The 13,606-nt window shown below is 50.0% G+C and overlaps 1 protein-coding gene across 2 annotated transcripts in view; it reads right to left on the bottom strand.

Moving 5' to 3' along the window:
• LRRC20 (leucine rich repeat containing 20) overlaps positions 1–3,788 on the bottom strand; it is a 91,694-nt gene extending 87,906 nt beyond the window's left edge. Inside the window, exon 1 of one of the 2 annotated variants that reach the window (XM_077894841.1) lies at positions 3,691–3,788. The gene's annotated coding sequence lies outside the window, so the exon portion shown is untranslated. The remainder of the gene's footprint in view (positions 1–3,690) is intronic. The other variant, XM_077894842.1, reaches the window with a different exon arrangement.
• Between the last annotated feature and the right edge of the window lie 9,818 nt (positions 3,789–13,606).

The following is a 13,606-nucleotide window of genomic DNA, read 5'->3' on the forward strand; positions in this document are numbered from 1 at the left end:
GGTGTTATTCTGTATGTTAGTAAATTGAACACCAATAAAAAAAATAAAAAAAAATAAAAAGAAAAAAAAAAAAAAGAAAAAAAGGAGGATAAAACGGTACACATGCAGACAGGACACTGGCCCCTGAACCCAGTTTCATACCCATGTGACTTCAAACAAATAACTCAGTGGAACATGTACTCATCTTTAAGGAATGACTAGGATTTCCTTTGCCATCTCCAGGAAGTCTTCCCTGATTGCCTCATCTCTCAGTGTTTTCTCCTCCCTCTGAGTTTCAGCACCACTTACAGACTTAGTACAAGCCACTTGGGTTGTTTATGAGCTTTTTAAAATAAATATACTTGTCTCCCTAATTGGCCTGTGGGCAGCTTGGCACAGGGAGCGGATCTATACTGTGCTTTCTCCCAGCACTTTACACCATAAGCTGAATATAAATGCCTAGTTAGGATACCGCAATGGTGATGATGATCAACAGCCATCATTTGGGTTTCAAATCTAAATACAAGTCAATGTGGACTCTCATAATAAATCTAAGATACTGTTTAAATAAGAAGGGTCATATAGTCAAATGCCTAATGGTGTTAAGTAGACAACTTGTATGAGGTAGGCCAGGATAAGAAAGTAGGGAATAGTGATGATTATGGCAAACTAAACCCAACACCTCCACCATGCTGCCCTTAGGACCATCCCCAAAGTCTAGGGCACAGCAATGTTGCTGGGATCTTGGTGGCTTATCCCTGTGAATGGGAAAACTGAACCCCAAGAGGGGAGATAAATGAGCTTAGATGGGAAACAAAAACCCTGGGTCTCCTAACTCCCAGCCTAGTCTTCTTCCTACTACACCATGCTCCTTCCTTGCCCTATCTCCATTACTTATCAATAACCACAAACATGTACTGAGCAGCTACTAGGTATAGGGCATATAAGAATAAAGAGGATAGAAACACAGGAAAAAGCTCTGACTTGTGATTCTGATGGACAGCTTTTTAGGAAACATCACTGAGGCAATCCTGTCCTCCCTGCACAAGGGAAAGAGATAGATCTCCAAGCTGCCCAGGGTCTGTTTTAATAACCCTAAGTGGGACTGTCTGGGCTGATGACTTTCAGCCAGGCACTATGCTTACAATTCTACTAGCTGTCACCAGGTTGGGGGGTAGGGGGAGCAGGGCAGGAGGATCTTAGGGATAGAGCCCACTGATGATAACTAATCAAATTAAAAATCTCACCCCTGGTGGCAAGCAAAGACACTCTACGGTGTGGGTCAGAGAATGGACATCAGAGCAGGAACAGGAGCAATCTGACAGCCAGACTAGACGGACTTAAATCCCAGAGGATGCTCTGGGTACCTCACAGATGGGCCCTAGACCCCCAAGAACTACCTTCTGCCTAAAATCGCCACCCTCACTAATTGGCCAGGACACCACCTCACTTCACCTAACACTACTCCTTCCCTCCCAAGGGAGAATTCCTTCCTACAGTCCAGCTGGCTGTTCCTCTCTGAGGTCAGACAACAAAGGCTGGTCACTCTGGCACAGTCAGGGCAGTGAGAGAGGAGCATGGCAGGGCCGCATGGGGTAGAAGGCCCAAGATGGGGTAGGGGGGCGCCAGACTGAGGGAAGAACAAACAGGATGACAGGAGTCTGGATTGGGTCCCTGAAAGAGCCCTCCTGGAACCAGAAGCCAACTACAGGGCTCCAGGGTAACACCACAGACGCAAGTGTTGGGCTCCTTGAGGCATCTGGCCAAACCCACAGGCAAAGTCCATAGCAGAAGAAAGTCAGAGAATGTCCCCCAAGGGACTGCAGGGAAGCCTTAGCTAATTTCAAAGCAAGTGCTCCAAATCCTAGAGATCCTTCAGCACAGGATCCAAAGCCATATTCACACTGCTGCTGCCCCAGCAACACATCCCTCTCTATACATCCCCAACTCCCCTTTCCTCAGAGTGGACATCATAGCCTCACGAAATGTTTAAATCCAACAAACATCTCCTGGGCACCTTCTAGAAGGGCCACCCAGGGGAGCAGAGTTATAGAGATGGGGCATGAGCCAGAATGAGGTTCCCCCAACCAGGAGAAACTTAGTGACAAGACAAAGAATGAGCTAGATGCTAGTAGGGCTGTGATGCCAACTGGAAGGAGTTTGTATTCCCTCTGTATAAAGGGAGAGAGCAGAGGGACCCAAAGAGATGAGAGAAAGAGGCAGACAGGTAGCCAATCTGTCCCCAGGTTACTGGGGGAGGGGGCTGTAGGCACTCCCCTAACTCTGTCCTCTGTTTCTCTGCAGGCAGCTAGGGGAAGTTTTCGGAGGGCAGCAGCCTAAGGCCAGTTTGGAAAGTTATCCAGGTGTTTGTGAGCAGCGCCATCTGTAAAATGGAAATACCACCTACCTTGTTGAGTTGTTTTGACAAGTAAATGATATAGAACTTTTGAGCAGAGTCTTTGCAAATGTTAAGCACTTCCCACAAAATGCATAGGTGACAAGTACAGACAGTAAGTTAGGATATCATTAACTCAATGCCAGAAAAGCTGCCTTCCTCTGTGGGAGCTGGCGATAGGCCCTTCTGGATCTATAACCTAGTTTCATCCGGAAACGAGGCTGGAGTTGGGGTGATTTCTGCCTAAACCCTGACTGCAGCCCCCTGCTGGAGCTCCTGTCCTCACTCGTGAGAACTCCACCTTATCTGGAGCCTCGAGATCTGTGCAAAGGAGCTGCTGCGACACCCCGTCCGCACCAGCTGCTCCTATATTTAGTTACTGTTGTGGTCCCTTGGGAACTTTAGAGCCTGGCATCCGCTCCGAAGGGCAACTCGAGCCTCCCGAGCCATGTGTGCAAGCTCCCCGACCGCTGGCTCCTGCGGGTCCTTCAGGCCAGGCCAGGTGGGGGGAGCAGGTGGGGAAGGAGAGCGGCGGAAGCTGGACGGTATCCAAGTAGCCCCGAAAGCCCTCGAGACCTGGGCAGAGCTGACCCACTTTTTCACCCCAGGGAGAGCAGCCGCTGGGGCGCGAGCGGACGGGCTGGCGCCTGGGTTTGGGCCTTGGGGTTCGCAGCGCCGCGCGCTCCGCTCTCTCCGCTCCCTCCGCTCCAGGCGCCCGGCAGCGCCTCCCGGGAAGGCGCGGCGGGGCGGGGCGGGGCGGGCCAGGGTCTCCGCGCCGCGCGCAAGGGGCCCGCCTCCCGCGTCTACCCACCCCCGAGCCCGCAGCCAATGGCTCCTCGCCGCCGGGCCTCCGCTCGCGCGGCAGGCGGGGACTGGGGGCAATAAAGCGGGGAGAGGGGCGAACGCGGGCAGCACGGAGGGCCGGGGCACGTGCTCCCAGGGCGGGAGCGAGCCCGGACAGCGCTGCTTCCGCTGCACCTCCCGCGGGGCGGGGGCGGAGGCGGAGGCCCGGCCCGCGCCCCCGGGCTCCCCACTCCCTGCCGCCGCCGCGCCCACCCCGCGGCCGGCCGGGTCCAGCGACAGTGGACGCGAGCAGGAGCCGGGCTCCGGGCCCCGGGGCGCTGCGGAAGCCGCGGCTGACGCACCGCTGCCCTTTCCACCCGGTGACCTGGGGGAGGGGAGGGGCCGCTGCAGGACCGGGGCGCTGCCATCCCCGCGCCCCCGGCCCTCCAGCCTCGGCCTCGGCCTCAGCCTGCGGCTACTTTGCGGGGCGCGCAGCGTGGGCCCCGATGCAGGCCGCTTTCGGCTCCACTTACAGCGACAAAGCCTCCCAGCGCCCTGCGCAGCGCACTCACGCTCCCTCCACCGCCGGCGGCGCCCATGCAACAGCCTCGCGCCCGGGCGGGGGGGGGCGGGGCAGGGCGGGGCGGGGCGCGCGGGGCCGCTCGGCCAATCGCCGCGCCGGCATCGGGCCGGGGCCGCGCGCAGCCAATCAGCGCTCCGGGCCTCCCGCCGCGCCCGGGAGCTGCCCGCGCGGAGAAGCGGACCGCGCGCTCTCGGGCGCAGGGTGGATCCGCTTTGTGTGCGGCTGCGGGACGGACGCGGCTCGGGAGGGCGGACGTGTGGACCCGAACGCGCCGCACAGATCCCGGGGGCAGTAGGACTGAGTGGGGCTCCAGGTTCTCAAGGGAAGAGAGCCGAATTAGCCAGATCAGGGGTACTTTGGGAGATGTGAAGGTGGGGGATGGGGAACTTCATGGGATGCCTTCGGGCGCCAGTTCAGGTTTAGAGCTCTCTCGCCTCCCTAAATCCCAACATTCTCCACTATAAAAGAGGAGTGACAACGCATAAATACTTTACAGGAGTCATTGCGAGGACTACTACAGGGAATGTTTCCCACAGTGCTGAGAGCACGTCCGCTTATGGAAGGGGGGCTGCTTCGCAGGGCTTGCTTCATTTATGAAGAGCTCACCATCTACCCCTTTCCAAGGCACTTTGGAGAGCTCAAAAGAGGCCAGGCCCCGGGCTCAGCCCGTGACGACGAACATGTCTAATGCTCTAATAAACAGAAGCGTGTCTTAAATATGCAGGAGTCCTAATTCTGTCTCTGGGTATTAGGGCAGTCGGATAAGGAACACACATTCCCCTGGGTCCTGAGGGATGTTATGGGTTGAATGGTCTCCCCTAAAAGAGGTATCTTGAACTCTTAACCCCCAGTACCTAAGAATGTGACCTTATTTGGAAATACGGTCATTGCAGAGAGAAGCTCATACCAGGGACACCTGGGTCTGCTCAGGCAGAGCATCTGCCTTCCGCTCAGGGTGTGATCCCAGGTCCTGGGATCGAGTCCCGAATTGGGCTCCCCAAGGGGAGCTTGTTTCTTCCTCTGCCTCTCTCTCTGTGTGTCTTGTGAATAAATAAATTTTAAAAATCTTAAAAAAAAAAGAGATAAGTTCATGCTGGAGTAGGATGTACATGGTGTTCTGATGAGAAGAGACACAGACACACAAGGAGAAGGGACTCAGAAGACCGAGGCAGAGATGGTAGTGATGTGCCTATAAGCCACAAGGAATCCCAAGGACTGTGTAGGCAAGGACCCAAAGCTAGGCAGAGACAAGAAAGGAAACAACTCCGCAAACACCTTGGTTTTGCACTTCCAGCCTCCAGAACTATGAGAAAATATATTTCTTTTAAGTGACACAGTGTGTGGCAATTTGTTATCACAGCCCTAGGGAACTAATATGATGGTAAGTAGGAATACAGGGAAGGGGATGAAAACCACCTGCAAGAAAGTCTTTAAACCTGAATGCCCCGTTTATGCAACGTCCCGTGTCTTGGGGTATTCCAAGATCAATTAGACACAGACCCTGCCCTCAAGGGGTTACCACTCAGGCCGATGTCTGAGCATCCATGTTTTCTGACTCCTTCCCAGGAGGACTATCAATGGAAGCCTTTCCCTAACCTCATCTTTGCTCTATCCCTGCCACATATATACCAGGTACCAGATATAAATAACAGACGGATCAAACCCTGTTCTGCCCAAGCCAAGATCCTTCTCTGGACAAAGTGGACCCTGCCACTTTGTGTCACTTAAACCCACCCTTACTGAGTGCCTGGTTGGCTCGGTCAGTACAGCATGTGACTCTTAATCACTGGGCTGTGAGTTCCAGCCCCATGTTGGAAGTAGAGCTTACTTAAAAAAAAAAAAAAAAGGAAAAAGAAATAGACTTATATCTCTGTCCAATTTCCACAGATGGATGACTTCTCTTCCCCGCCGGGCCATAAGCAGACTTGAGATCGCCAGTCCAACGCTTCTGTACACGTAGTAAGGGCTCAGTAAAGACCACTGACTGACGGCCCCACCCTGAGGCATCTCACATTCACGCCTTATCATACCCAGTCCTCTCTCCCAGGAATTTCATCCTGGATTCCCCACCTCCACATAGACAGGACTCCTGCCCAGCTCAGATGCCACATCTACTGTTGCTAGTGCGTTTGCTTCTCCAGAACACTTATTGCACCGTGCCCATTACTATGCCATCTCTGCATGTGTCTTTTCTCCCAAGACTCTGCCTCTTTTCAGATCAACCACAGCTTGGCACATAGTAAGCACCTTCTTTTCCTGCATCATGAAACACCCCAAAGTGCATAAATTTATTTATTTATTTATTTATTTATTTATTTATTTATTTATTTAAGGGCCTGAGGGAGGAGTAGAGGGAGAGAGAATATTTTAAGTTGGCTCCATACCCAGCCCAGAGCCCAATGTGAGGCTTGATCTCATGACCCTGAGATCATGACCTGAGCCAAAATCAACAGACGCTTAACCAACTGAGCCACCCAGGCACCCCAGAAGTGTCTTAAAATAATAGATATTTATTTAGCTTATGATTTTATGGGTCAGTATTTTAGGTTGGGCTCAGCTGGGCAGTTCTTCTGGTCTCAGCTGGACTCCCTCATACACCTGGCATCAGTAGCTAGGCAGCCAGAAGCCACTGCTTCTGGGGAGATGGATAGCTGCCAACTGAGGTAACAGGGTTACATGTCTCTCTTCCACCAGCAGGCTAGCCCGGGCTGGTTCACTTGGAGCTGTGCGGTTCCAAGAGCAAGACTGGAATCACACAAAGTCTCTAAAGGTCTGGGCTCAAAACTGGCACTACATCACTTCCATAGTCATGACTAAACCAAGTCACAAGTCCAACCCAGGTCCAAGGGTGGGGAAATAGACTCCATCTTCTGATGGTAGGAGCAGCAAAGTCATATCACAAGGAACATGAATACAGGAATGAGTAGCGAGAATCAAGGCTAGTTTTGCAACTGACTGCAGTGCTCAATAAGTATTCCCAAGACACCCGGCACATAGTGGATGCTCAGTCAATATTTAACATGGTGCTAAGATTTTCAATCGTGATATTTCCTGATCTCATTCAACATAGTGAACAAGCAAAATTCTCTCACTCACAAGATATCCATTGCCACCTTCAGTTTCAGAATAACAAACAAGAGGATCAGGAGGACAGGGCTGTGCAAGAGAAAACCCCACTGAAGCTTCTCGGTGAAGAAGCTCTGTGGGCTCCACACAGGCTCCTGCTCCTAAACAGAGCATCTTTGGAGGCCTGGTCACATGAGATGGAAGTCATACACCTTCACCTATAAACAGAGAGAAGCTTATTTGCCAGAGCTTGAACACAGCCCCTGTTGATTTCCTGAAAGCCTTGCAGCTGCCTGCAGAATAGGAAAACCTTTGTGCCATGGCAACTTGTTATCTGGCTACTTCCTGAGGGTCTGCCCCTTGCCAAGCAGGATAAATTCTCAGGATACTTGTGGAAGGGACAGTATCCTGTGGTCAAAGCCAGCAGCTCAACTCCACTGACTAAGAGCCCGAATGGGGTCTACTTCCCATAAAAAATGACTAGAATCAGAGGCGCCTGGGTGGCTCAGATGGTTAAGCATCTGCCTTTGGCTCAGGTCATGAACCCAGGGTCCTGGGATCAGCCCTGCATCGGGCTCCCTGCTCAGCGGTGAGTCTGCTTCTCTCTCTCCCTCTGTCCCTTCCCCTGCTGATGCTCCTTCTGTCTGTCTATTTCAAATGAATGAAAAAAAAATTACTGGAATCAGTCTCAAGGCCTGTTGTGTGTTGACTTATATCCCCCAATAAAGGTATGTTAGAGTCCCAACCCCTAGGATCCCACACTGTGATCTTATTTCAAGACAGGGTCTTTTTTTTTTTTAAAGATTTTTATTTATTTATTCATGATAGTCACACACAGAGAGAGAGGCAGAGACACAGGCAGAGGGAGAAGCAGGCTCCATGCACCGGGAGCCCGACATGGGATTCGATCCCGGGTCTCCAGGATGGCGCCCTGGGCCAAAGACAGGCACGAAACCACTGCACCACCCAGGGATCCCAAGATAGGGTCTTTACAGAGGTAATCAAATTAAAAAGACATCATTAAGGTGGATTCTAGTCCAATATGACTAGTGTCCTTGTAAAAAGGGGAAATTTAGACACAGATAAATATGAGTAAAGGGAAGTGTGAAGAGACACACAGAGAAGAGGGTCATCTACAAGCCAAGGACTGAGGCCTAGAAGAGATCCTCCCTCAGCCTCAGAAGGAACCAGTCCTGCCAGCACCTTGATTTCAGACTTCCAGCTCCCAGAACTGTGAGACATTTGTGGCACTTGGTTAAAGCAGCCCTAGAAAACTAATACAAGGCCTTAAATCTCTCCTTTTCTTTTTTTTTTTTTTTAAGATTTATTTATTTATTCAGAGGGAGAAAGAGAGGCAGAGACACAGGCAGAGGGAGAAGCAGGCTCCATGCAGGGAGCTCGACACGGGACTCGACCCTGGGTCTCCAGGATCCCGCCCTGAGCCAAAGGCAGCGCTAAACCGCTGCACCACCAGGGCTGCCCAAATCTCTCCTTTTCTATTGTAGTCTCCTCGTATTTGTCCTTATCGTACACCCCTTGATGGAAAAGTACATTCGGGTAGAAACAAAATATGAAGTCCTATTGACATGCATGAGCCGGATCCTATGCATCAACCTGTGTCCTCCTGAGTCTTCCGCCTGGAGCTGTGACTCTGTCTGGAGCTGAGTTAGCAACAGGCAGGAACTCAAAGTCACTCCAAGTCACTGTCATCCTATGCAGAAGAGCAATTCACTCAGTCCCTCTTCCAGATTTTCAACCTGGTCACAGGTACCCACTGTAGGGATCTCTCTAGTACTGCAAGGTTCACAAAAAGGAACAGGAAGCAGGCAATACCTTCAAGACACAAAAGCACTCTGCTATGACAAAGAAGATTCACACAAAAAGTGACTTTAATACATGTTTGTCAAGCTTCAGTCATTGCTGACATCTGCTGTACCTGGGCCCACCTGGTGATGAGCTTGAGCTGTCTGTGCAGACTCAGAGAGCTCATTCTACACACTTCTTCCCAGCTCTGCATTCAGTGGCGCCACCTTGACCATTGGAAATAGCACAGTTAGAAGGTTGATACCATAGAAATCAGCCCACGCTCTAAATCAGGACTTTTTTTTGGACAGTTTACCAGCACATGATACTATCATTTACTTTGTTTTCCTTTAAATTGATTCATGGTTTAACTTAAAAATATTTACTTAAAAAAAAACTTTAGGGGCACCTGGGCAGCTCAGTCAGTTAAGCGTCCAACTCTTGATTTCGGCTCAGGCCATGATCTCAGGGTGGTGAGATGGAGCCCCACATAGGGCTCCATGCTGGGTGTGGAGTCTGCTTGGGATTCACTCTGCCCCTGTACACCCTCCTTTCTTAAAAAAAAGAAGAAGAAAAATAAAATTTCATATCCTAACTATAAATGGGAAGTAATATCATTTGGTATAGATAGAAAGTAACCTGAAAAATAAATACTGTATGTCAATTATATCCCAATAGAACTGGAATAACATTTGAATATAATTAAGTGAATAAAATGAAACAACATTATTGTTGCCTGCTAAAGGCCTGCTCCTGAGGCTGTTCTCTTTGTTTGTTTGTTTGTTTTTAAGATTTATTTATTTATTTATTTATTTATTTATTTATTTATTTATGATAGAGAGAGAGAGAGAGAGAGGCAGAGACACAGGAAGAGAGAGAAGCAGTCTCCATGCCGGGAGCCTGACGTGGGACTCAATTCTGGGACTCCAGGATCACTCCCTGGGCCAAAGGCAGGCGCGAAACCACTGAGCCACCCAGGGATCCCCGAAGCTGTTCTCTTTGTAATAAAAGGAGGCTAGGGGCTTCTGGGTGGCTCAGTAGATTAGGTGTCTACCTTTGACTCAGGTTATGGTCCCAGGGTCCTGGGACTGAGCCCTCAGCCGGGCTCCCTGCTCAGTGGGGAGTCTGCTTTTCCCTCTCCCTCTGCCCCTCCCCTGCTTGTGCTTTCTCTCTCTCTCTCAAATAAATAAGATCTTTTTTAAAAAAAAAGGAGGCTAGCAAGTGCTACCCAGATAGTAAAGACATGGCAGTGCCTTGGTTAATTTAAAACACTTGGAAGAAATTAAAAAGGGAATCACACTCTCAAAACAGTGCTCTTGGACCTCCAAGAATATAGGTCCCACTCTGGGAAAAACTGTCCCACCACAACAGAGAACAAGGAGTTCAGCAATATCAAGTGAAAGGTTTCAAGGATGGGCTGCTCCTGATTGGCCCACCAACCACTTGAAGAAGTCTTCAAGGATCAGTTGAATTGAAATAGGCACAGAAGACCAAGAAGGACATGAGAGAGGGAAAGGAGTAGGGAGGGAAAGAGCACTCCCAGAGTGAGGCCCAAATTGAGCACGGGTTTAGCAGCCAGAAAGCATAAAGCATTCCTGGGAACAGCCAAGTGCTCACCTCTGGCTGCAGCCTAGGGGATAAGGAGCTATGGGAATGGTACGCAAAGGTACATTGAGCCATCGTGAGAGCCTTTACTGCTGGGATGACAAGGTAGTACTTGACTTCTTGGGTATTTCAGTTAGCTTTTGCTTTGCAACAAACCACTCTGAAATTTAGCAGCTTACAGCAACAAATGTGTGTTATTTCTCACAATTCTGTAGGTCAGCTGGGCAGTTCTGGTCTGAACTGGCTGGGCTGAGCTCTGCAGTCAGCTGGCACCCAGCTGGGGCCGGATGGTCTAGAACAACCTCACTCCTGCATCTGGCAGTCAGCAGGCTGTTGGCAGAGGGGCCTCAGTGGGGAACAGACTGGGACCTCTGCTCCAAATGGTCTCTTACCTCCCGGGGGACTGGCCCGGCCTAAAAGGCAAGCCCATAGTGAAAGCACTTTTCCAGCCCCAGCTAGTGGTACAAACATTCTGTTGGCAAAATGGGGCCAACCCCAGATACAACATGGAAGGGCCACTGAGGGAGTAGACACAGGGAGGAGTAAACATACTGGGCAAGGAAGTGACCTGATGAGAGAAACACTCTGGAAGGAAGGAACAGAGCACAGGATGGTTGGAAATATATCAATAACAGAAACAATAATGGATCATGCCTAAAATATCACTTTTTCTACCACATGCTTTATATTATCTAGTCCATCTTTACACACACTCAACTGCTAGTCCATCTTTACACACACTCAACTGCCAGCAGCCCCATTTTAAAGATTAGGAAATGAAGGCACACAGAAGTTAGAGTTTGTCAAAGGTCACGTAGCTTCTAAGTGGTAGAGTTAGAATTCAACCTCAGGTAGCCCAATTCCACAGCCTACGTGTATTGTGGCCAAATTCTGGAAGGTCCCATGCAAAGCCCTGTTGGTGGGCAACATGAGAAAGACAAGGATTTAAGGTAGCTGTAAAGAGAACAGAAAAGGGGGCAGCCTGGGTGGCGCAGCGGTTTAGCGCCGCCTTCAGCCCAGGGCGTAATCCTGGAGACCTGGGATCAAGTCCCATGTCAGGCTCCCTGCATGGAGCCTGCTTCTCCCTCTGCCTGTGTCTCTGCCCCCACGCCCCCGCTCTGTGTCTCATGAATAAATAAAATCTTAAAAAAAAAGAGAGAGAACAGAAAAGGAACAGATGCCTTCCAGAATAGAGATACTTCCAGAATAGACAGGACAGCACTTGGAATGATGTGGAGATGAAGGAGAAAACTGTGTGGGAGAGGGATCAGTGCAGGGGAGTGGCCTGTGCCCTGTATGGAACAAAGGACATAGGGGTCTAGGGGTGACTAAAGAACAGGAGAATTTAGGGTTGAGAAGATAGTTAAGGGTACATCTACTGGGAGCCATCTAACAAGGTCTTGGATGTAGAGTCAGGAGCTTCAGAGATAGATCAGGGCTGGAGCTCAGGTGGCAGTGTCACCAGTCCCCAGCCCTGGTTGAAAGCATGTGATAGGAGAATAACCCTCATAGACAAAGAGGGCAGCCACAATGAAGCTATGGCTACTGGCAGTCCTAGACTAGGGGGTGGTACCAGAGGCTCTCAGGGTGCAAAATTTAAGGAGCCGCTGTCTGCTGCCATTCCCATACCCGCATAGCCTAAGAGTGCCTCTTTAGTTCTTGTCTTGCCCTAGGCCTGCCCCTAGCTCCTGGCTCCTCCTGAAAAACTGGAAGCCAGAGACAGGCCTGCTATGGGACTTGGAAACAAAGCATTTGGAAGAAATGTCACAGTGGAGAGTATTCCTCCCCTGACAGCGTTGGAGATCACTATGTATGCAAGTACACATGGGACACCTCTACTCTATTCTCAGGGAGTATATCAACTAGCACACAGTGAGCCCACCATAAAAAAAGATCAGAAAATACTTCAACTTAAATAAAATAATTTCGTTCCCTCTCTCCTGAAACAGGTGACCTAGGGAAGGTTGACAGCTCTGTTCTGAAAACGTCATCTAAAAACCAAGCTGGCCAGTTCCCATGTCATCTTCAATATGCTTCTTCCACCTCTGGGGCCCAGGCCACTCCTGAAGTTATATAATTTCTGAATTGGAGAAAAGGAAACATCCAGAGCAAGCCACTTTGCCTTTAAGGGGATGACCCAAATATTGCCTGCATCCCTCTCCTTCAAAAGCCACAGCCCCAACTTGGTCAGGTGACCATACCTAACTTGGGGGAGGCTGGGACTATAATCTATGGCTGAGTGATCATGTGCTCAGTTAAAACTTGTGAATTTTATTATGAAAAAGAAGAAGATGGAAATGGATCCTAGGGAATAATTAGCATGTCTGCCTGAGGGAAGGATTTGGGGTAGAGTTTCCTACAGTTCAGTACGTGGGGACTAAGCCAAAGAAATAAACCTTGTTTCTCATGCTCAGACTCCTGGGACCCAGGAAAATATGATTCATTAATACAGATCTTATGTCTGCAGTCTACTTATGAGCTGCTTGAGGGAAGGGCAGAGATTGACAGCGGAAGGAGCCTCTACCTGGCACGGGGCTGGAGACTCTACATGCTTAGGGAGTGCTTGTTAACAAACTGTTTATTTATCAGTGGGCCAGGGAATTATTAATGCGTCCATTCTCTTCACCCTTTCTCGTAGATCGGTTTTTCCGGTTCCTGACTCTGCAGGATATTGGCAGATGCTATTGGTGGCCATTCCAATATCCACTCCCTTCCCTTTTCTCATCAAAAGAATCCAATTTTGTTTGGGGCAGCCATATGACAATGAAGAACCTGCTTTCCTTGCCTCCCTTGAAACCAGAGGAAGCTATGTGTCATGGTCTGCTCGTTTGTGTCCTAGGGCTGCCATAACAAGGTACCACAGACTGGGTCACTTGAACAATGGGCATTTATTGTCACACAGTTCTGCAGTTCGGCAGGACTGGTTCCTTCTGGGGGCTGCGAGGGGAGGCTCTGCTCCAGCCCTCTCTCCTTGGCCTGTAGATGGCCACCTTCTTCCACTGTTCCTTTATATCGCCTTCCCTCCCTGCCTGTCTGGCTCTGTCCAAATTTCCCTGTTTTACTCGGACACTGTCATATGGGGTTAGAACCCACCCTAACAACCTCTTTTTACTCTGACCGCCTCTTTAAAGATACAGTCTCCAAATAAGGTCACATTCTGAGCTACTGGTGCTCAGGACTCCAACCCATCTGTTTTGGAAGGACATCCATGACAGAAGTGAAATAAAAACAGAACTCAGCTGGGGGTATTTGGACACGTGTTTACTTTCCTGATAAAACGAGACCACTTTCTTCCTGCCTTGAATGTGACTATGATCGTTGTAGCCTCAGCTGCCATCTCTGACTGTGACAGAGGCCCTGAACCAACTCCAGTAACCTCAGGACTCCGGACA

The sequence above is a fragment of the Canis aureus genome, chromosome 4, assembly GCF_053574225.1.
Source record: "Canis aureus isolate CA01 chromosome 4, VMU_Caureus_v.1.0, whole genome shotgun sequence".
Taxonomy (NCBI): domain Eukaryota; kingdom Metazoa; phylum Chordata; class Mammalia; order Carnivora; family Canidae; genus Canis; species Canis aureus.